The sequence below is a fragment of the Pteropus medius genome, unplaced genomic scaffold, assembly GCF_902729225.1.
Source record: "Pteropus medius unplaced genomic scaffold, Ma_sr-lr_union100, whole genome shotgun sequence".
Taxonomy (NCBI): Eukaryota; Metazoa; Chordata; class Mammalia; order Chiroptera; family Pteropodidae; genus Pteropus; species Pteropus medius.
The window spans coordinates 2,196,935-2,220,365 of NW_024353906.1; positions in this window are offsets into that span (position 1 = coordinate 2,196,935).

The following is a 23,431-nucleotide window of genomic DNA, read 5'->3' on the forward strand; positions in this document are numbered from 1 at the left end:
TCGATAGTATTAAATCTAGAGTTTGTCCCTTTCTGCCTAAAAATATAGGAAAACCGAGTTCCACTAGCAAAATGCAGAGCATCAACAAGAGAGACCCAAGGCCAGACTTGGGATTGGATCCAACTGTTAAAGAATGAGAGGAAGAGAGGGAAGGACAGAGATATTTCAATGGTAATAATATGCATTCTTCAGGAGATCCCTAAAGAACAAATATACTTGAAATTCTGATGCTGCATGGATCTAGGCAGTAGAACAATCCAGAATAAGGAAAGCCATAGCTACAGCTAGAAACTAAGCTAGACACAAATTGAGGAGTTGAGGATAGAAAGACTGAGAATTATCTTCCGTTAACAGACATGTCAGCTACAATAAAGCAACAAATCCAGCCAACTCTGTAAGACAAAAACAGAAAGGGGAGCTAAAGAGAACTGAATAAGAGGGAAGCAGGTTGTTAAGGTCAGAGGATGCACAAGGCAACAGCCCAGAGATACCTTGCTTTATCCAAAATTGGCTAAGGGTTTCATCAATACCATAATGAGGAGGGATTAGTGGCAAAAATCAGAACCACCCTAAACTTCAGTAGATACCTAAGGAGCAACAATGCTTCAACTTCAAAGTAACATAATACATTCACTGGAAATGCTTGATGAAATGTAAATTCCTGGGCCTGCTCAGATCAACCTAATCAGAATGTCTATTGGAATCTAAATTGGTAATTAGCAAGGTAGGTGTTTCTGAGAAAGCTGGGCTTCATGTGGATTGTCAGCATACCTAACCTTGAAAACCTGTGCTCTTTTAACCTGTGCTCTCACATGTGCTCCTACATGAATAATTGCTTTGGGGTAAGAACCCCTGAATGAATTGTTCTCAGTTATTATCTTTAGGAAGATGGAATGAGAACCAAAGAAGAAATGGTAGCACTTTCCTCCAATCTGTTTAGTTTGATTTTTTCATCTACATATTACTTATATAGAGACAATAGGGATTATCTGAACAGAGAGCTTAGGGTCATTGCTTTATTTTTATTTGATTTCTTCTTTATGCTTTAAAAATGATAGCAAATTTTAGACTCAATATTTCTTTATTCAAAAAGTACTTGAGTGCCTCCTCTGTGTCAGGTACTATTCTAGATAGTTGGGCTACATATAATATTTGCAGGATAAATACACAATTGGGCTAAAACTATCTGCTTTGTAAATTAAATATAATACATCTTTTCTACATAATCAGCCATTAGTGTTTCTATTTTCTTTAGAGAGTCTCAGGTTGAAAAATTTCCTCCAGGTAGGTGAGGTGACCCCTTAGTAGAGAGAGGCCAAGTGACAAGTATAATCATGACCTAGGAGCCAAGGTTGGACATACCAGGTAAGAGACACCTCTCTGTCCACCCTGCCTTAAAGAATGACATGTGGAAAGGGCTTATTCTTTCCTGCTGTGTTACATGTTATTCAAACATTAGAGCAGAGCCTGGAAAACTGGAGTTATAGACTTTTGACTGGAACTTAACGAACCAACTAAAAAGTGTGTAGAAAAATGAAATCGAAATGGAATACTGAGCAAATAGGTTGAGAAGCAAGAGTCTAAATTTTTCTTCCCTTCTTTTCTCCAAGTTAGGCATTGTTCATTTTATTTTCTTTAGAGAGAGAGCCAATGATAAAGAGTGAGTAAGAAAGTTCCCATTTGCAAGAAGTCCTCTCGTACCCACCTTCAAAATCACAAATCAATTTCTCTGAAGCAAGTAGATTTTATAATATGTGCTTTGCATTAAGAGAAATAATTTACAAGGTCTTCTTACAAAATACTGTGTGCCGAGTTCTCAGAAATATACATGGCTTAAAACAGCTAATTGAACAGACAGACTTCAAACAACTCTTTACAAGATAAAACCACTCCGTGGACAATTGCTATCATTGAGTTCCTTGAGAAGCTTCTAGTTGTCAATTTATCTGCTAGCCAGGCCCAGAGCAGTTGGGATTTTCTTCTGCAGCCCAAAAACTGTACCTTTTTCCATCTCAAATTTCCTCCTCTTCCTCTTCCTCTTCTCCTCTCTCCCTCCCTCCCTCCCTCTCTCTCTCTCAAAATCAAAAAATATAAATCAGTAAAATGTTGAAACCAAATTTAAATTGTAGATTTTTTCAAATCAAATAAACCACCTGCACTTTCTGTCACCTGAGAAATGTTTATCTGTTCTTTTAATTCAGCACTTCCCAAACTGTCTTTTATAAAACACTGTTCAAGTAGATGTTAATAGATATATCCTAGGGTGACCCATGGTCAAATAAATTTGGAAAATAAGGCATGTTAGGTTTTCCTCTTGAAGCTGTACTATGCACATGAGCATAACAAGACTGAGAAGTCATGCAGTAAAGAAACCTGTTTAAGTTAAACACATTTAATTCAAAACTAAGTGTTTTTGTTGTCTACCAAGAGCTAAGTTCTGTTTTAATGCTAGAAAACAATAGTAAATAAGATAAAGTCCCCCTTCATGGTTCTTATATTAGAGTAAATGAAATTTAATTGCTTGCTAAACATTTTTGTGACATATAAATCATTTGGAAAATGTGTTCCTTTGGTCACCAGTTTTGTAAATGCCTTTCTATAGACATATAGTATTTATGTAATTTGAATTTTACTCTCATCTACTAATGCTCAGATGGCGAAGGACATTCATAGATACAAGAGTACTCTTGGTCCAAGATTCATCTGGAAGATTTTCGTGTGCTCATGGATAAACACTAAATTTTACAAAATTCAAAGAGCTTGCAAAAGGAAATAAGAATTATTTTCTCATAAATTAAAATTATTTCTTAAAAATAAAAATTATCAAGTAAGACCTTCTAGAACAAAAATCTTCAGTTAAGGATAAAAACCACATTTATAGCCTTGCTTCCTTTGTCTCTCCTTATAATACCTCCACTATATATTATGAAGGCATCTTATAACATCTAGAAGGACTTCTTAGAGACATTACACTGAGTTCGTACACCATGATTCCTACAGGCATCATGAGGAAATAACATTTTCTAAGAATCTTTGGATTAAATTGGCCTAAGCCTTTCTATTATTCTTTGCCTGGAAATGCCTTTAGTTTCTGGTTGAATAATGAGGAACATTTTCTTCTCTGTTACTCTGTTCTGATTGGTTAGAGTTGGTAAATGTAGGACTTTGGGCAGGGGAAGGTGGATATATAAGTGAATCATTTTTTGGAAACCAGGCATAAAACAAGGTCAATGTCTACAAGGAGAATAGCCACAAAGGATCAACAATGGATTAAAAGGGTAGCAAACATTCTTTTCACCTCCATCTGATGGTAATTGATGTGCAATCCCCAGGCTAGGATTCCCATATTCTCCAATGAGGTGCAAGCAGAAGATTTTCATAGCTGTGTTTTCTTTTTAAAAGATCCTCGGGATCTCCTTCAGAAAAGGGACAAAGTGAACCTTAACTAGGTCAGTAAAATGGAAACACAAGTGTCAAAATAGAGGCAGGAGATATCTTAGAAATTTAAATAATGGGCTTATCTGCTAAAAGTTCTCAGAGGCCCCTATGTTCATGGCATCATTCATTCAGTTTGGAAACACAAATGTGTAACTCTTGACTGTCCAGCAAGAAATTCTTTCAGTAAACTCCCTGACACCCAAGTCTTGAACTTGTGGATGAGAGCTTCTCTTTTGTATCACAGCCCCCTGAGTCCTAAATAATTGTTCTAAACTGATGAATCCAGTCAGAGTTGGCTTCTGAGCCACATGTCCATGACCAACATGGCACTCACTCCTACTTGCCCAGCTGATTGTGCTTCCCCCCAAATTTAATTAGAACACAAAAAGAAAAACTAGACCAGGAAGAGCACAGCAGACAGAGATGGCAGCCGAGTTTTACATTCGTTATGTCAGTCATTCGAAAACATCTATGGGACACCTGTTAGTATCCAGATACTCTGCCAGGTGCTGGGCGCACAGTGGTGGGTAAGAGAGATAAGATTCCTCTCTCACGAAGCTGACACTGAGCAGAGGGCAGACATTAGATAAATGAACAAACAAGACAATTTCAGAAAGTAATAAATGCTCTGAAGACCATTACACAAGGAAAAGTGAAGCAAAGTGACCTGATGGGTGGTTCCTGCTTCAGAAGAACACATACATGTACAGGCAGCAGCACCATCAGGTACAAGGGCTCTGAGAGGAACACGGGCTCAGCATGCTTAAAGGCCAGGAACAAGGGCAGTGAGCTGGAGCAGAGATGAGAGTGGCTCAGAGCAGGTTGGAGAGGTGGGCAGAGGTCAGATCATAAAGGGCCTTCGAGGCCATGGTGAGGCTCAAGTTCAGATTTTATTCTAAGTGCAGTGAGAGATCGTGAGAAAAATTTAAAGGCAGGATAGGATTTAATCTGTTTTATGTTTCAAAAGACCAGTCTGGCTGCCATGAGGATAAGAGATAATAGTATTGCAAGAATAAAGTATAAGAGAAGTTAGAGGGCCAACTTTTTTTTTATTGTCCCATAATTCTGTAACAAGATAAAGTTTGCCTTTAAAGTAAAATTAAATCATTAATACTGATAAGACTTTTAAAACATATACATTCACACACATTCAAAAACATACCACAACTCTACCTATAAACAGAAAAAAAATCTCTATTTTTTCCAGAGTGTGTTTTCTCCTGTATTGGTAGATCTGATAAAAGGCATCATTAACTACCTTTTCCCCTTGGATCTTTCATGAATACTTCACTGGTAATTGCTTAGGTCCCTTCACGACAGGAAGAGGATTACCCAGCATGACATCTATTGCTGTCAGGAACACACAGAAATTGCTGATATTGAAGAGATAAATGGGGTGAAAATCGCTCCCACCACCACCCATCTCCTGAAGAGTGTCTGGGCCTTCCCATCTGTGAGGGCGAAGACAGACTTGGGAAAACAGTGTGGCCATTTTGAGACCTTCGAAAAGTCTAAGGACATTGTAAGGAGGCCAGAGCCTTGCACCTTCCATATTTCATTAATTGCCCCTAATATCAAGGATTTCCACTGTTCTTTACTTCAGGCAAAATTGCAATAACAGAGGCCATCAGGATAAATACAATATTATTTCTTCTAAAAATTTAAAGAAACAGTAAATGAAATTTAATTGCATGCTAAACTAGGATAAGGTTTGCCTAGCATGGGTCTTTCAAAACCTGCTTTAATGAATAAAAAGCACATTTAATAAGTTCATTGATTTGATTCCATTATATCCTCACTCTTTTTCAAACAAGAATTTGAAGTGGCTTCTAGTATTTTGTTTAAATGGAAGAAATAGCATTTTGCAAATAATGGGATTGGATTATCTTAAAGTGGTTCCCATGTTTCTTCTTGATTCCTTTCACTTTTTTCACATGCTTAGTCAGTCTTCAGAAACAATCTAAATGCAAAATTCAGCACTATTGTAGTGTAAGTTCACTCTGATGCTGAATTTTTTGAGTCTATACTAATGAAACACAGTATTATTTATATTGGTATAGTTACATATTGGTCTCATAGATTAAAAGTTTAGAATTGCTGGGAATGTTTATTAAGCATTAATTAAGTATAATGAGGCTGACCCATAATCCAGGAAGGAAGACACCCAAATAACTGAAGGACCAATCACACGCACACCATGAGAAGGAAAAAGGACAGCTCCTCTCAGAAAGAGAAATGTGCCCTGAGACTCGACAGAGTTCTTGGATATCTTTTTCCTCAAAAAAGGTGAGAGGAAACTGAGCAGTAATAAATCTCAACCTCCACCTCTCATGAATGGGTAAGTTGAGATCCCGGTAGCAGAAGACCCCTGCCCAGGGTCACACAGGCTTAAGAGAAACAATTAGGCCTATAACTAGGATCTCTTGACTCCTGGGTCATTTTACAGTGTTGCCTTTTATTTATATCAGATTTCATACCACAGGTCCATTTAGAACTGACTCATTTTAGGGGAAAGTAGGACCCTCTGAGGACCCTATGAACAGAGGTGATAAGAGACAGTCACAGGCCTAAAGCATGCAGGAGACAGAGCAGAGAGCCAAAGATGATATAAATTTTGCTACTCCAACACAGGGCACCCTAACCCCCACAGATCCACACAGAACTCCTATGAATAATCACAACTCACCATTACCATCCATGAGAGCTAATAATGTGGGCAATGCTGTGTTGAGCACTTTTCATACAGTGTCTAACTTCATAGAAATCCTGCAAGGTCAGACAGTTTACAAGGTGGGCTTCAGAGACAGGCAGACTTCATTCGAATCCTATCTACTCTGCTTAATAGCTCTATGAACTTATCCTCCCCATGTCTCAGTTTCCTCTCTGTAAAATGGGAATAACACTGTTACTAATTCCATAAAGCTGTCATGACAAGTAAATGAGTGAGTAAAGTATTTAGGAAAGCACCTAACACATGGTAGGTGGTCAGTCAATGCTGTGATTATTATTGTCTGTATCACAGATGAGGACAGTGAAGCTAATATAAAGCACCAAGTTCAAAAGTAGAGAATTGGCTTCCCAGGCTGTATAACATCAAGCCTGTGTTAATCACAGGCTTATTAAATGTGCATGTTATGTGATGTGGTGTGTCCCAATCTGAGTGAGTGTGAGTGTGTGTGACTGGCCCTGCGATGGAAGGGTGTTCTGTCTATGGTTGGTCCCCGCCCTGAGCTGCTGTATTAATCACGCTTCTAGACCATGTCCCTTTAGGGAGACTGAGATGTAATTTGTGCTGTAGGTCCCATCAGTTGTCAGTCCTCAGCACACTGGCTCTCTGCAATCAGCAGTGGATCTCAAAGCATCAGAGCCTCCTCGTCCTCTGGCCCAGACTACCTCTTCAGCTTCTGTCCAGTACCTCTTTCTCTCATCATCCAGGAAGTATTGTTAAAGCTTCATTGGGATCACTTACCTTGAATCAGCTGGCTTCATATTTTCATGACTCTGCCTTTTTTTCTGAGAGATTCCCTCTGCCTGGAGTTCCCCGTCTACTTTTTCCACCTGAATAACTCCCATTTATCCCATTTCCTCTTACAAACTGCACATCACCCACTCCACCCTAAACAGCACTAGGCAGCAGTAGATTGGCAGAGAGGACTTCTGGGGCTAGCAAGACCAGGGTTCAAGCTTCATTTCTGACACTTCCAAGCTAGCTAAAGAAAAAAATGTTTAAACTCTCATAGACTCAGTTTTAGCATCCATAAAATGGGATTGGTATCTTCCTTTCTAGATTTTATAGAGATTAATTCATGTACTGTATGTAAAAATACCTGGCATGCAAAAGATTCCCAAAAAAGTGATACGCATTTATGAACATAGTTTCTGTAGAATTTTGCCCAAATGCCTATTAGAGAATTAACACATTTTTCAATCATATGTTTTCATACCGTTTCACTCACTAGGCAGTGAACTTCTTAAGGTCAGGATGGTAATATCTCCAGGACAGAGAACTAAGCCTGGCATAGACTGAACATTCCATACCTGTTGATTAAATTGACTTAAATAATCAGCCACTTTATTCATCCATAGAATAGCCATTCAGAACTTTAGGAAAGATAATTGTTTCAATGGGACTTGTGTCCCTATAAAGCATTAGAATAGAGACACAGTTACTTGTGAAAGAATTCTCTATATCAGTGGTTTTCAAACTTGAGTGGGTATTCTAATCACCTGAGAAGGGCTTGTTAAAAAGATTGCTGGGCTCCACCCCTAGAACTTCTGATTAAGTAGGTCTGGAGTGGGGCCTGATAATTTGCATTTCCACCAACTTCCCAGGTGGTGCTCATGCTGCTGGTCCACTGATCACACTGTGTGAACCACAGCCCAGCTGTCAGCCTGATGCTGTCTTTAAGCATCATCTGAGAAAAGCGATTCAATTCAGCTCAATTGAACAAAGTTTCACTGAGAACCTAGAGGGTGCAGCAGGGTGCAAAGGGCAGCCTTCAAGGCTTTACAAATTCAGTAAAAAGAACAAATCAATACACATACGAAGTCAGCACCATAATTTTAAAGGCCCCTCTTGAAATAAAAGATCACCATTAGAAGACCCCACCACCACCACGGTAATAATTGCTGCAGGCAAGATGCACTGATAAATGCTAAAATTAGCATTAAACATTAAAGAAAAATATAATATTTGCATAGTCTCAAAATATCTCCTCTAAATATTTATTGCTGGGATGGTTTTAACATTTGTTCACAACTTGTTTGATATTCCTCCCTCCAGGAGGTGATGCTTAATTCCCCTTTTCTTAGTGTGGGCTGGATTTAGTGACTGCTTCTAACAGTATGGAAGAGGAAATATAGTAACTTCATGGTGGGGAAACAGGGCAGACACCACCCTCATCAAGAGATCACCAGAGACAAGTCACACTGATATCCTGTACCTCCTGATGTGATGGGATGAGGAAATTCACCTCTGTGGTATTCTCCCCCAGAAATCCATAACCTCAGTCTAATCAAGAGAATACATCAGGCCAACCCAAATTATGTAACATTCTATAAAATAACTGGCGAGAACTCTTCGAAACTTCCCAGGTCAAAGACAAAGAAAAGACCAAATAAACTTCACAGATTACAGCAGACTGTGGGACACAACAACTAAATATAATAGGGTATCCTGAATTAGATTCCGGAACAGAAAAAAGAACATTTGTAGACAAACTGGTAAAATTCAAATAAAGTCTGTAGTTTAGGTAACAGTACTATACCAATGTTAATTTCTCAGTTTGATAAATGTACCATGACTATGTAAAACGTTAACATTAAGGCAGGACCAGTCACACAATTTGGTAGGCCCAGTATAACATGAAACTGTGGGGCCATTTGTTTAAAATTATTAAGATTTCAAGACAAACTCGAGTCCCTTCTGGGCATGGGGCCGTGAGGCTTCACTGGTTGCAGGCTGACGAAACCTGGCCTGCATTTGGGGAAGCAGGCTGGAGGGTTCTGATAGGGGCCCAGCTGAGATGGGAGAGGGAGCTGGGCCATCAAGTGTCAGAGCGGCCTACTAAAGCAACAAGCCAAAAAATGAAAGCCTTTACTCACTTACTATGATGGTGTGAAAGGAGGAAACGCAGACTCGCCCTGTTCTGTTTTCCTCCGAGGACCGGTACACTGGTTGAGGGGCAGGTGAATCAGGACTGATGAGGGAGTCTTCTCGCTGCTGTGGGAGCCTGAACAAAAGTCCCGGACACTTTCTTGGGCTCTGGGGTCAGAGGGAGGGTGAAGAAGATTAGAAGTTATAAAGCTCAGCAGGTCTTCAAATAATGTCTCGTTCCACGTCATTACGTTCAACGTCGTTACGTTCAACGTGATTACATTATAATATTGATGAGGAAAAAAATCAACTTCCAGCCGGGGCCATCTTCAGTGTGGAGTTTGCACGTTCTCACCATGTCTGCATAGGTTTTCTCTGCGGACTCTGGTTTCCTCCTAACTTCCAAAGATGTGCATGTTACGTGATGTGGTGTGTCCCAATCTGAGTGAGTGTGAGTGTGTGTGACTGGCCCTGTGATGAAAGGGTGTTCTGTCTATGGTGGGTTCCCGTCCTGAGCTGCTAGGATGAGCTCCAGCCTCTTGTGACTCTGAACAAGAATAAGCGAAATGGAAAAGAATGCTTTTACTTGTTTTTATTAATCTTTCTTAAGTGTATATATAGCTAACATCTGTTTCCATGTTTAATATCAGAAGTATTTTAGGCTTTTATTTAGAACTTTGGTGAGTTTTTGTGATCAGAAATATGCTGTAGGAATTTAACTCTATATCAATTAGCCATGCTAAAATTGGTTTTGTTAAACATCGTTATGCTTAGAGTCACAGTTTCCAAGAACCTATCAACGATGTTAAATGAAGACTTACTGTACTCTGATTGGAGGTTGTTGGCATGAGGAAGCAAGAAGTGCCTACTTAAAAAACAGGATTTCTTTTGTGATCAGTTAGGGTATCATATTTGGCTTCAGTGAGGACTTCCATACTGGGTACTGAGTCAGAGTGGAGAAAAGTGTCTTCAAGGTTCTCTCACATCCCACTGTTAAAGAGCATTTAGCAGAGATACCTGAAGAAGACCTGAGCTAAAGCCTCAGATAAAGAGTAATAGAAATGAGGGTACCTAGGCTTGGAATATAAATATGCAAAAACATCATGACCATGATGGGCTAAGAGGACCTGAGACCTTGACTGCAACTCCCTTCAGAGACTGCAGTTCCCCAACTGTGCATGAAGTCTGGTGGGGGCAGCATTCCCCTGTGAGGCCTGCCAAGTAAAGCCTTTGTAATTGCCTGTGATCTGGCCTGAAAAACCACACATAGGTTTTTAACCAGGAGCTGGACTCCTCAGTATATGGGAACTCTTTGTACTATTTTTGTAACTCTTCTATAAATCTAAAATTATTTGAAATAAAAAGGGTTTGTTTTTTTTAAGGCCCTCTTGCCATTCTCTCATTCTTCATCTCCCAGACCTACTAATTGTGCTATTTATAACTGAGCCTCATAAACTAGTTACTAAAAACTAGTTTCTTTGTCCCTCTTTCCACGAGTCTTAGACATGAATCACGGAGGCTGGACCAGGGACCTTGGCAGACCTGGTACTACGTCTTCTTTGACCCTTCTTCTCTCCCTACAAGCAAGCTCCTTTCCCAAATACAAATAATCAACTTGTGCAAATAGATGCCAGTGAACTGGTTGTTCCATCATTTCATCAGACATACCTGGATGGGTTGACTCCACCTGAAGTCCTCCACTAGGTGTTTACTGAGGGGGCTGCCCTTGCTCTCTTCATTCAAATGTCTTTCTCCATCTCTGACAACTCACCCAAGTTACCCTGAGTACCTCAGTGTGGGGATTCCACCAACACCTCAAGGTTATTATGTCCAGAAACACAGTTATCCGATCACTACCCCCAAACAAAACAATGCTTCTCTCCTGATATCTGATTTTTAATGAGAGTTTCATCTTCCCAATCACCTGGGGTTTAGAACATTGGCTGCCCTTTGACCTTACCCTCTTTCCCACTGCATTAGATCAGTTTTTCAGTAGTTTCCACCTCTTCAAATCTCTCATCTGCTAAAGCTCTACATCTATTCCTATGCCACAGTCTTTGATATCTCTTTCCCGGCCTATTATAATACTTTTGTTATTCGTTCTATCGTCAAACTTTCATGCTATACCTTTTATATTCATGCCCTTTCTTGCCTCCGAGCCTTTGTATGGAATGTTCCTGTACCTCTCATACTCTACCTTCTCTTTTCACAGCCCTCAAACTAGATAATTCTCATTCATCCTGTATGCATTTGTTGAGTCATCACTTTCTTCCCTACTCCTTTCCAGGTCTGGATTAGGTGACACAGCACCTGAGCTCCCCCTGTATTGTAGCTACCCGCTATGTTTGTCTCTTGCTTTAGCCTCAAAGCTCTATGACAGCAGGAGTATGACATGATTGTAGCCTTAGCAACCAACATGGAGTGTAGTCCATAGTAAGTCTCAGTTAAAACTTATTGACTGAAAGAAGGAAGGAAGAAACGAATAAAGGAATGACTGCTAGGCACTTTCCTAGGATTTGGGGTTATAAAGAATAATAGATCCTAGTTTTTGTTTTCAAAGAACTCACACTTAAGTGGGAAGACAAAAGTACAACACACTGTTTTAATAATACATTTATCGAATGCTTGCTGTATGCAAAGGACTAAGCAATTCACATCTATTCATTCATTTGATCATCACACTAACTTTAAAACCTAGCTACTATTATTATCCCCACTTTACATGAGGGAAGTGAAACAAAAAGAAGGTAAGTAATTGCCCGAGGTCATACAGCTACAAAGGGGCAGACTGGAGATTTATTATAGCTGAAAGCAGCTATAATAACCCAAATGTTCATCACTAGGACTGTGGATGAAAAATGTTGGTACATTCATCCAATAGAATACTAGTCAGCAACAAGCAATAAATACAACATGGATGCAAAAACATGGACGAATCTCTAAAACAGACATAAAAGACCACATACAATATGATTCCACTTATACGAAATGTTAGGCAAAAAACAGAAATCTAATAAATAGTGTAGAAAAGCAGATTGGTGTTTGCATGAGGCTGGAGAACAGGGTGGACATTGATTGACTTGGAAGGGGAACAAAGGAACTTTTGGAATTGCGAAAATATTTAATATATAGATTGTGGTATTAGTTACATGGATGTGCATAGATAGATGATAGATAGATGATAGATAGATAGATAGATAGATAGATAGATAGATAGATAGATAGATAGATTTAGTTGAAAGTCACCATAGTATACCTTTAACATGAATGAAGTTTATTTGATGTAAATTATATCTCCATAAAGTGTATTTAACATCTTTAATAAGTAAAATTAAAAACTTAACTCAAAAGTCTAACTTGTTTTTAACTTCTATACCATCTAACAAATATAACATATGCTTGATAACATAAAATATGCTTGATACAATTTGTGGAGATTGTATCAAGTATTATGAAACATAAAATTTTGGTTTCTGCCAAGATATTAGATTATTTTTCTCTCCTGCTACCAAAATTAATACCAAAAAATTATAGAAACAATAAGAAAATATAGTTCTAAGAACTAAGAACAATAATAACAACAAAATATGAAACCCTCTCCCTCAGGGAACAGGGTGTAGAGCTGTTCGTTGTGTATTTGGGAGGTGGGTAACTGCAGCTTGAAGCTAGAGAGCAGCCAGAGATGGTAATAGCCAATGCATGAGAGAAAAATTTTGAAGTTCTCTCACCTGCCTCCTGAACTGCCCTGAACAAACCATTGCCTGCCCAGCCAAACCAACACCAAGGCAGCAGGAAAGCCCTGCTGTGGTAAAGAGTTGGTGAATTAAAACTACAATGAGATGCTACTACACACCTCTTACAATGGCCCAGATCCAGAACTCTGACAACACCAAATGCTTATGAGGATGTGGAGAAACAGGAACTCTCATATATTGCTGGTTGGAATGCAAACTAGTACAGCCACTTTGGAAGATGGTTCAGTGATTTCTTAACAAAACTTACCATGCAATCCAGCAATCATGCTCCTTGGTATTTATCCAAAAGAGTTGAAAGCTTATGTTCACACAAAATCCAGCCAATGACATTTATAGTAGCTTTATTCATAATTGGAAGCAATAATTTGAAAGCAATCAAAATGTCCTGCAGTAGGTAAATGGATAAATAAACCATGGTATATCAATATAGGCTCTATCAACAAATAGACACTCAGCACTAAAAAGAAATGTACTACTAAGCCATAAAAAGACATGGAGGAATCTTAAGTGCATATTACTAGTGAAAGAAGCCAATCTGAAAAGGCCACATACTGCATGACTAACTATATGACATTCTGAAAAAGGCAAAATATAGAGACAGTAAAAAGACCAGTGGTTTCCAGGGATTAGGAAAAGGGGAGAGGGATAAATAGAGCATTTTTAGGACTTTGAAAATACTCTATATGGCATTATAACGATGGATGTATGTCATTATACATTTGTCCAAACCCAGAGAATGTGCAACACCAAGAGTGAACCCTGAAGTAAACTATGGACTTTGGGTGATAATGATGTGTCTGTATAGGTTTATTCTTGATAACAAATGTACCATTCGGATGAGTAATGTTGACAATGGAGGAGGCTATGCATGTGTGGAGGCAGGTGGGATATAGGAAATCTCTGTACCTTCCTTTCGATTTTGAGTTCTTAAAAAAAAAAGAGTTCATGAAAACAGGTTGGATTTGCTCTGCTATCCTTATGCTTTTACATCTACACCCCATCCCTTCCCAAACCCAGGACTAGTGGACACAATCTAAAGAGAGCACCCTCTCCCCATGCTACTTCTCCCTATAGGTTTACAATGAAACTCCAACCAGTGGGTCTGTGGGACCTTGGGCTTTTCTGCCCCTGAACTCATCTGTTCCCCTCTCCTTAAACCTATGGAAACAGACATGTGAATTTGACCTCTTTCCCCAATATACATTACCAAAGCAGTTGATCAACAGCTTCATGGAAACCTGACTTCATAAACCAAAATAACTAGATTTGAGGATAAAATCACTATAAAGAAAGGCAACACAGAGAAAAATATTTGAATCATATTTATTGAAGTAAATGATCCAAAAATGTAAAATAAGTATGCCATATACACTTAAGGAAATATGGGGGAAAATTATTCACGATATTAAGCAAGAACAAGAAATCAATGAGATACCAAGTAAAAAAATATTAAGAATAAAAAATATATGTAAGTAGCTGAAGTAAACAATACAGTCCATAGGATAAATAGCGAGATAAATTTGTCTGAAGAAAAATGAAGTAGTGAATTAGAAAGTCAGACTGAGGAAATGATAGAAAATATAAAAGAAAAGCTAAAAGATATTAATATAGAATAGAATGTGCGGAGTACTGGAGTCCCAGAGAGAGAAAAAAGTACTGTGAGAGAGTAAACAACAGAGTTCTCAACTCTGTCTGGGAAACCCAAGAAAAGCTTTAGAAAGATAACTCTTTAACTGAGACATAAAGAATGGTAGGAGTTTGCTAGGTTGGCACGGAAAGGAAAAACATTTCAGACAAAAAAAAAATAATACGTACAAATGCACGAAGGCATGAGTGAAATGCTTGCCGCGATCTGGGAAGAGCAGGTAGTCTGGTATGTCTGGAGCAAGGCTATTTGAAAAAGTGATGAAGGCTAATGTTGAAAAGGGGAGCAAGAGTCAGATCGGGAAGGGTCTTGGGAAATACGTAGTATAATTATATCCCCCATTTTAAATATGAGGAAACGAAGTCAAGCTCAGACAGGTTCAGTGAGTTGCCCCAGGTCGGGCTCCTGTTGGAGAGCCCATGCTCTGTCACTGCATCACACATTCTCCCCCTCTAGAGAAGCTCTGAGCTTATTTAACTTGGATATCTCAGTGTTTGGCAAAGTCAGTAATAAACTACGAAAAGCAAATGAGGTTAAGAAGTAGGTGAGGATGAGTTCAGGATTGGGTGAATTGTTCTGAAGTGCCAGGGCGTCCTGCTGACAATTAGAAGTTCAGGGGTATAAGTAAGATCAGGGCTACATATTTGGGAATTGTTGGCATATGGAGGTAGGTGCATTCATGGAAGTAAGTGGAACTGCAGCAATAATGTCCCTTGTAATGTTGGCAAACATATTCTCAGGATAGAAACATTTAACTGGAGAAGTAGATCACTGGCCCAGAGAGGAGGAATGAAAGGCTCATGGTCACACTGTTTGGTGCTTTCTCTGTTAGTCAGATCCCAGTTTAGTTGTGACATCTTCTACCAATCAGACACTGTGCTGAAACATCAGATACCCCCAAATGGAATCTAAATCTGATGTCAAATGGCTTCTGTCAATCACCTGGTGAAGATAAACCACCCTTATACACAGATTGTCACAAGCCTGAATTCTTTTGAGTTATACCCAATCCTAGGATACAGGAATACAGGAACACTAGGGTCGCTTGGGAAACCCAAATTAGGAAGAGGTGTCTCAGAATTTCAGGTACGGAAAAGAGTTCTTTTACAGAGTTAAGCATTATTACTCATATCTTGTAGGTAAAGAAACTAAATCTTAGAGAGATTAAGTGACTTGCCCAAGGTCATACAGCTCTTAAGAGGCAGAACTGAAATTTAAATGGAGATAAGTTTAGTTCCAGAGCCTAAGAGATGGAAATTAAATGAGACTGAGTGCTGAGTATTCCCAGTATTCATTCCCACTTTTACTTTTTCAAAGCCCAGAACTCAGAGTGGGTCAGGAGGGAAGAGTCCGTGTCCTTGGTCCTAAAAAGCTTGAGAATTGAGGTCACTATATGATGGCAAAGAAAGAGCTTTGAGCTTCAAGTCAGAAGAACTGGGTCCCAGCCAAGCTTTGCCATAACTTGCTGTGTGACTGTGACCAAGTCACTTCTCCTCTGTGGTTCCCATTCTTTCTGCATATGGAAGATTCTGGAATCCCAGGTCTCTGTGATAAGCAGGGAGCTTTTCTTAGACCCTAAGCCCCGCCCACCAGAATGGCAGCATCCAATTCTCTCCTCCCATTGCCTTTTCTCCTCTCCATTTATACCAACCATTCCAGCTCAGGCTTCCCAGCCGGGTGTGGATTGTTTGAAAAGACATATGGCACCCCAATGCAGCCGAGAGTCCAGTCTCGAGGGGAAACCATTGTTCATTCATCTGGACCAAGTGACATTCTTTATGCAAGAATAACTCTTGATTAAAGGGTGAGTTTTAATGGAAACTAATTAGGCAAACTCTTTAGCCTGGGCATAATGATCAAATGAGCTGTCACACCATACCTGATACAATGATCTCACTCGCTACAAGATTTTATTCCTTAGCAATTACACTCCCACATGGCACTGCGTGCCGTTATTGCCTGGAGCACACATGTCAAATTAAAGAGCAACTTATGCACCTGATATTTAATTATTGCCTAGTACTACAGACACCCAGGGAATGTCAAAGTGAGCAGTCCTGCTTGGGAGAAACGAAAACTGAAATCTTCTGCAAGGAAGAGGAAAAAAAATAGGGATAAAATATGTATAGGCTACTATAGTTTCTTATTCAGTCCTCTTATGATTCACAGTTACAAAACCTGCTCTCCCCAACCTTGAATAATTTACCGTTTTTTAATTCATCCAGAAAAGTCAGCAGAAGGAGAGTTGTAGGTAAAGGCACGAAGGCCCTACTGGTGTTTGTTTACCTAGGTGATTGATGGATGTGGTCTTGATCTGGTCAAACTTCATGAGCTCTTCATGTAAGTTATTCTTCCCCTAACAGGCTCTGACAGGAAAGAAGGTGCCTCATGTGCCTGTCTAGCCCAAAAGGAAATGTTTGCCCTCAAAGCTGAGCATTCAGGAAGCCCCATTTTGCACTTCAGTCGCACTCGGTGACGCATTCAAAAAGTGGACCGAAGTTTCTCCCCAAAACATTGTCCAGAAGTTGGGACAGCCAGAAGCCATGGCAGTGTAAGGATCAGTCTCTACTTTGGCTATTTATTAGAATAATCTGGAGAACTTTTCAAACACACCAATGCTCAGAATCCCATCACAACTAATTAAATTAGCATCTAGAGAGGAGGACTGGGTAATTTTTTTAGGCTCCTCAGATGATTATAATATTCAAGCAGGGATGAGAACCGTTGGTCTCGATAGCAACCAGCCAGACACTAAACAGTGTTCAGAAATCAGCAGGGACTGATCTCTATGCTCAAAAAGACTTCCATGCCCCAGGGCCTTTACACATGCTGTTCTCTCCTCTAGAATGCTCTTGCCTGTCTCTTCTTTCTAACAGGAAAAAAAAAATTATCCTTCAACATCAAGTGCAGATGTCATTTTCCTATGAAGTCTCCCCTGATTTTCCCAGAAAGACTTGTGTCAGCATCTAACAGGAGCCAAACACATGTTCAAAAGATCATTAAATGTAACTGCTCTCCTCGGTGGGGGTTCAAGAAGGGAATCCCCATGTCTACAGCAACCATCTGTGTACCCCAGCTGAGAAAATTCTAAGAATGTCTTGGTCCCTTTTGCTCCAGATAAAGAAATTCAATTACCCGTTATTAGAATTGCATTGCCTAATACTAAAACGCCTTAATATGAGTGCTTTTGTATTTAGTAAACTGCACAGCTTGTGAAAACCCCCTCCAAACATCTGGCAGGAGGCCCAGCGGAGGTAAGGCTGGAACCTCTAATGATGGCAACATGTAAACAAGTGTTTTGTTTCAACTGATAATCATTAACATCTAGTGTCAGCCTTACCCCCAGAGGCCTGGTGCCTCAGCCATGCAAAGGCCTCTGGGAAACAGCAGCTGGGATGGGGCCTGTGTACAGCGATGAGGAGGGAGAGGGCAGGCTGGCTTGTCACTGTCAACCTGGAGAGGCAGGAGGTGATGGGAGCAGCCCCAAAGCACATGCCTCTGATGAAAAAGAGTGGAATCAGGGAGTCCTACCCTCCTTTCAGGGACTTTGAGGCTGGGAAAGGGTTACTCTCAAATATGCCACTGACTTTGGCAAGGTAGCCTTAGTTTCTCTATCTGTCAAATGAAGTTAACAAAGGTTCCTACTTTATAGAGCAGTTATGAGAAGTATGTGAGAAAATACATGCCAGCAAGGCTTCTGGAATAGCACTGACTTACAGAAAGCAGTTGATAAAGAAAATTTCTTTCTTCGTTCTTCCCTTCAGATACTCCTAACTGGGAGCTAGGCCAGTCTGATTACCCCTTTCCTAACCCAGCAAGTAAACACTATTTGACCCCAGAGTCACAGGGCTAAAGTTTGTGACGTTTATGCACATGAATACTTAAATAAAAACCCATAAGGGAATAGCTGGAGTTTTATTGTTCCTGACCATTAGCAAGTACTAGTGCTGAGTAATCCTTCACACTGGAAATCAAATCCAAATATCAATTCACTCAATAAATATTAATTGAGTAACTACTATGTTCCAGGCACTATGCACACTAGGATGATTTCAAAGTATGTTCACAGCTTGAGTTCTTTGGAAAGTGGACACTGAGACAGACATCAGTGGATGAAAGTTATTAAGAAGTGCATTTAGGGTCCAAACCAATAAAGGGAGATGTTATGGACTAAATTGTGTCCCTCCAAAATGCATATGTTTAAGTCCTAAGCTTAGTGTAACTATATTTGAAGATAGGTCCTTTAAGGAGGAAATTAAGGTTAAATAAAATCATTAGGACGGGGCCCAAATTCTATAGGACTGGTGTCCTTACAAGAAGAGGAAGAGACACCAGAGCTTTCTCTCTCCATATAAGAACAGAGGAAAGACCATGTGAGAACACAGCAAATAGGTGGCCATCTCTAAGCCAGGAAGAGAGGTCTCACCAGAAACCAATCCTATCGGCACCTTGATCTTAGACTTTTGGCCTCCAAAACTGTGAAATAACAAATTTCTATAGTTTGAAGACACCCAATGTGTGATATTTTGTTATGGCAGCCTCAACTGACTAATTCAGAAGATGAAGGAAGCAAGAAGGTTCAGAGGTAGACACTGAACTGTAACGTAGGCTAAATAAAGACCCAAGGTGGCCCTGTGGGGAACTCTGGAGCTGCGATGCCCTTCAGAATCAGTTCCAGTTAGAACGAGGGACTGGGCCTTTATTCCCTCAAGGTCATCAGTCATTGGCAGCAGGAAGCCCCTGAAAACAGGCATGACCCTAGAAGAGGCAGTTTCTTTCAGATGAGGCCATCAAAGAGACCGATGGGACTCAGTGCATTAGAGCATCCCATCCCAATGTGGTTCCCTACAGACTAAGTGAGTAGTGCCTTTTCCAGCAACCACCATGTGCCAGGTCCCTCACAAATGTCATTTTATTTGATCTTCACGGTACTCCTGTGAAATAATTCCTATTTCAAATAGATGGCGAAGTAACTTGTCCAAAGCTATAAAGCTGATAAATAACAAAAATAGAATTAAAGAAGAGGCCTCTCTTTCCCAATGACCCTACTTTTGTCTTGATATCATATTGCCTTAGAAACCATCATCTTCTGCAAGAAATAGTCCCTGTCCACCTCCAGTAGTTAAGTGTCCCCACAGTAACTTGCACACCTCTCTGCAAAGCCTGTAGCACTTAGCCTTATAACAATCATATTAGTTGGTACTTACCGAGCATTTACCATGTCCCAGGCACAGTCCTAGCACTTTTCTTGTATTAATTCATTTAATCATTCTGACAGTTTTCATCATTCTCATTTTACTAATAAGAAGGCTAAAAAGACACAAACCCATTAAATAGCTTTCCCAGGGACACAGCCAGGGTCAGATTCTACTTGATCTGGTTCCAGATATTATACTCTTCCGTCTTGGGATCATAGTGGTCCCATCTGCCTCCCTTCAGGTCTACATATACTTGGAAGACATGGCCGAGTTTCCATCTTTTCCATTCCAGTGCCTTACCTGGGACTGACATGCAGTAAGTTCCTAATAAAATTTTCCTGAATAACTGAATAATGCCTTGCACACTAACATTTTGAAAATACTTCAACCTTATTTATATGAACAAAGCCTAGGAAAAAAGACAAATAAGACCTGTTTGCTCTGTTGAGACGAGATCATGGGTGAATTTTGATTCTTTTAATAACTGCATATTGATAAAATATTGGTTTTTAGAAGTTTAAAATGGATGATGGCAAACTTTCTTTACATTTCCTATCACTGTCACAGAGCAAACATCTATTACATTTCCGATGGCATCACTGTGGGGGCGCAGACTTCCCCAGGGCTATGAGGATCTGACCCAGATTCCGTCTCAGATGTCACAGTTATGGCAATATCTTTCCAAGGATCCTATAACCAATTCCGGGATGAAAAAAGACAAAATTCCCATCACCACGACTGAGAGGTTATCAATACCCAGTAGTGATATAAAGAATCTCTCGATGGCCATGTCGGCCTGCTTCTAAGTGAACTCTAATGATTGGACATATTCCTCAAGTCTTCAGACCTTCTTTCCGCCAAGATGTTTAGATGAGACTCTTGTGAACACCATGCCGTTGACAAGACAATCAAAATGAGCTTATCGGGGGTGGCTTTTTGACAGAAATTACACTGAGTCCTCTCATCTCACTCCCATATCTGTTGCTCACTTTCTATTCATTCAATCACTCACTTATTCAACAAATGTGACTGAGTTCCTACTGTGTGCCAGGCAGTTTTCTAGATTTTAAGGATATAGCAATGAACAAACCCGTTGCGTTCCCTTCTTTTATGGAACTTATTGTCTAGTGGGAGGAGAAAAAGAAACAAATGATATCATTTTTGACTCATGATAATTTCTATAAAGAAAATAAAACAGGGAATATGATGGAAAGTAAATTAGGTACAGGGAGAAACCGATTTTAATAGGATGGTTGGGGAAGGAGTCTCTGAGGTGACATTTGAATTGAGACCTGAACAATAAGAGGTAACTAACCTTCAGAAAATCTAGAGCAGCATTTTGGACAGAGAAAATAGTGAATACAAAGTCCCTAAAGCTGGACTAAGCTTGTCAATCAATGTTCCAGGGACAGAAAGCAGGCCAGTATGGGTGAAGCAGATGACCAGAAAGGAGAATGGTAAGATGCCAGGCCTGAGAAACAGATAAGGGACCAACCATCCACGCCTTTACAGGTCAATGTGAGAAGTCTGGATTTTATTCCTAGCATAACGGGGAACCACTGGAGAGCTTTAATGAAGAGAAATGCAGTATGATTTAAGCGTTTAAAAGGTCACTCTGGCTGCCAAGTGAAGAATGAACTATAGGTAACAAAAATGGAATTTTGGAGACTTAGTTCACTTTTACTAGATGCCTGGTCTGCTGATTTGGCTCCTGTTTCCAACCCTGAAGTTCCCAGCGAGCAATTTAGATTCCCTAGTGTCTTCCATCCCCACTTCACTCCTGGCTCCTCAATACTCGACTGTTGCTGCTAGCCGCTTCAGCCACCATCCTGCCTGCCCAGCTGGCTCTGTACAAGTAAGGATCAGATAGGTCGCCTGGATCCCAAAAGGCATTAGTTTAGCTCATAAATGCCACTTGTATAATCCAAAGGTGTCAATTCCAAGATTCATGAAAGCAGAGAAAAAGAGTTGATACTATTCATCAAGATCTCTCCATTGCTATGCAGAGCCAGAGCTCCAAAGACATTGGTTGGATGAATAGATGGGAATAGATGTGCTGGGTGCTCATTGTCAGTCTGGCATTGAGGGAGACTCCACTGATGGAGGAGTCCTGGGGAGAAGCTGCAAGAAAGCTGCAGCTCGGTAAATATCACCTTATCTTACAGGCTTCACACTGGATAAGTGAAGCTACTCATAGGCCTTTCCTTGGATCAAGTAGGACCTACGAGGCTGCCAGCCTAATTCATTAGTGGCCTGACATCACACATCTGCAATTGGGTAATTTCTATGTTAACTACTATCCTCCTCCCCCCCATAATGAGTGCTCATGACTATGTTTTATAAAGTCGATTAAGCATTTGCACAGAGCCCATAAAGGGGTAGTGATTATGAACTGTGCTGGTAGTCTGCAGTGTACCCACTATCTACTACTACTCAGTCCAGATTCATCGTGAGATACATTCGAATGACAAAGATGGGTAGGTTGGGAAGGGAGGGAGCTGTGAGAACAGGATTCCTGGCAGACCAGGAAGGGTTTCTGAGATATGTCTCTCCCCTAAAGCACCCTGGTACCAACCTATTTGAATTCAAGATAGAGCTGGATCTTAATGAAAACATTAGGTCTAGGGAAGTGTCATTTTTTTTAGCTTTTTAATTTTCTTAATTTTCTCTTACTCTTTCATGTTTATATATAAATTTGTAAATATATACATTGATTGCTTTATTGAATTTTATTGAATCTTGGCTTGGTGATGGGGCAATAAAGAATTTTAGAGACCTGGCAGTAGGTCTGACCTATAGACTTGGATTCTGTTATCACTTCCACATTTATTCTCTGTGTTACCTTGAACCATACACATCAGCTCCCTGGGTCTCAGTTTCCTCATTATAAAATGGGATCAGCATACGTCACACTCTTGGCAGGGTTGTTTTGAAGATTAAAGCGTAACAGAATGTATTGAGACTTATGAGTTTCAGGCACTTTCTATATGTTCATTCATTTGTGGTAGGCACTAATGACATCTCCAGTTTTAAAATGTGGAAACTGAAAAGTTAGGAGGTTGGCTCGAGGTCATAGAGCTTGATTAGTGATGGAGCCAAATTTCAAGCACAGGCATTCTGACTCTAGAGCCAAATAACTCAGCACAGTGCCTGGAGCAGAGTGAACACTCGAAAAATAAATGACAGTTTCTGTCATCATTTTTGCCAGCTTCAGGCTAATTCCATGCACAAACCTTTGTTGCCAGCATCAGACCTTGGGTTGAGTATGGCTCCAGGTCTTTATTAAAGGAAATAGAGACACACTGAGAGGGTTTGCAAGGCAGAGCCAGAGTTCCCTGGTGCCCCCAGAGGGTTGATCCCTGGGCTACTAATGGGACAGATAGAGCCCCAGGAGTGAGACAGAGAGGTGGATGGCAGGAAAAGGATACAGGGTAGAAGACCAGAAATCTGGACTCTAGTTCCCGACTGACGCCTGCCTGCCATAGGACCCTGAGGAAAGTCAGTTGCCCTCAAGGTTCTACACGGGATGGCAGGGGATGGCTGGGATGGCTCTGGGACCAGATGTGAGCAGTGAAGCACAGGGCAGAGAAGCCAGGAGGCTCACACTAAAATATGATAGTCGTGGTCCTCACCTTCCCAGGTTTTCTTGCTGGAGGTCACCCACTTTGTTTGATAGTCCAGCATCCTTGCCCTGAGATAGCCAGAAACTCAAATGTAGAGACCTTCGTAGACAGGGTTAGGGAGCCAGAGCTCTGGCCAGGGCCACCAAGGATCTGTGACATACCCCAGACCAGTCATG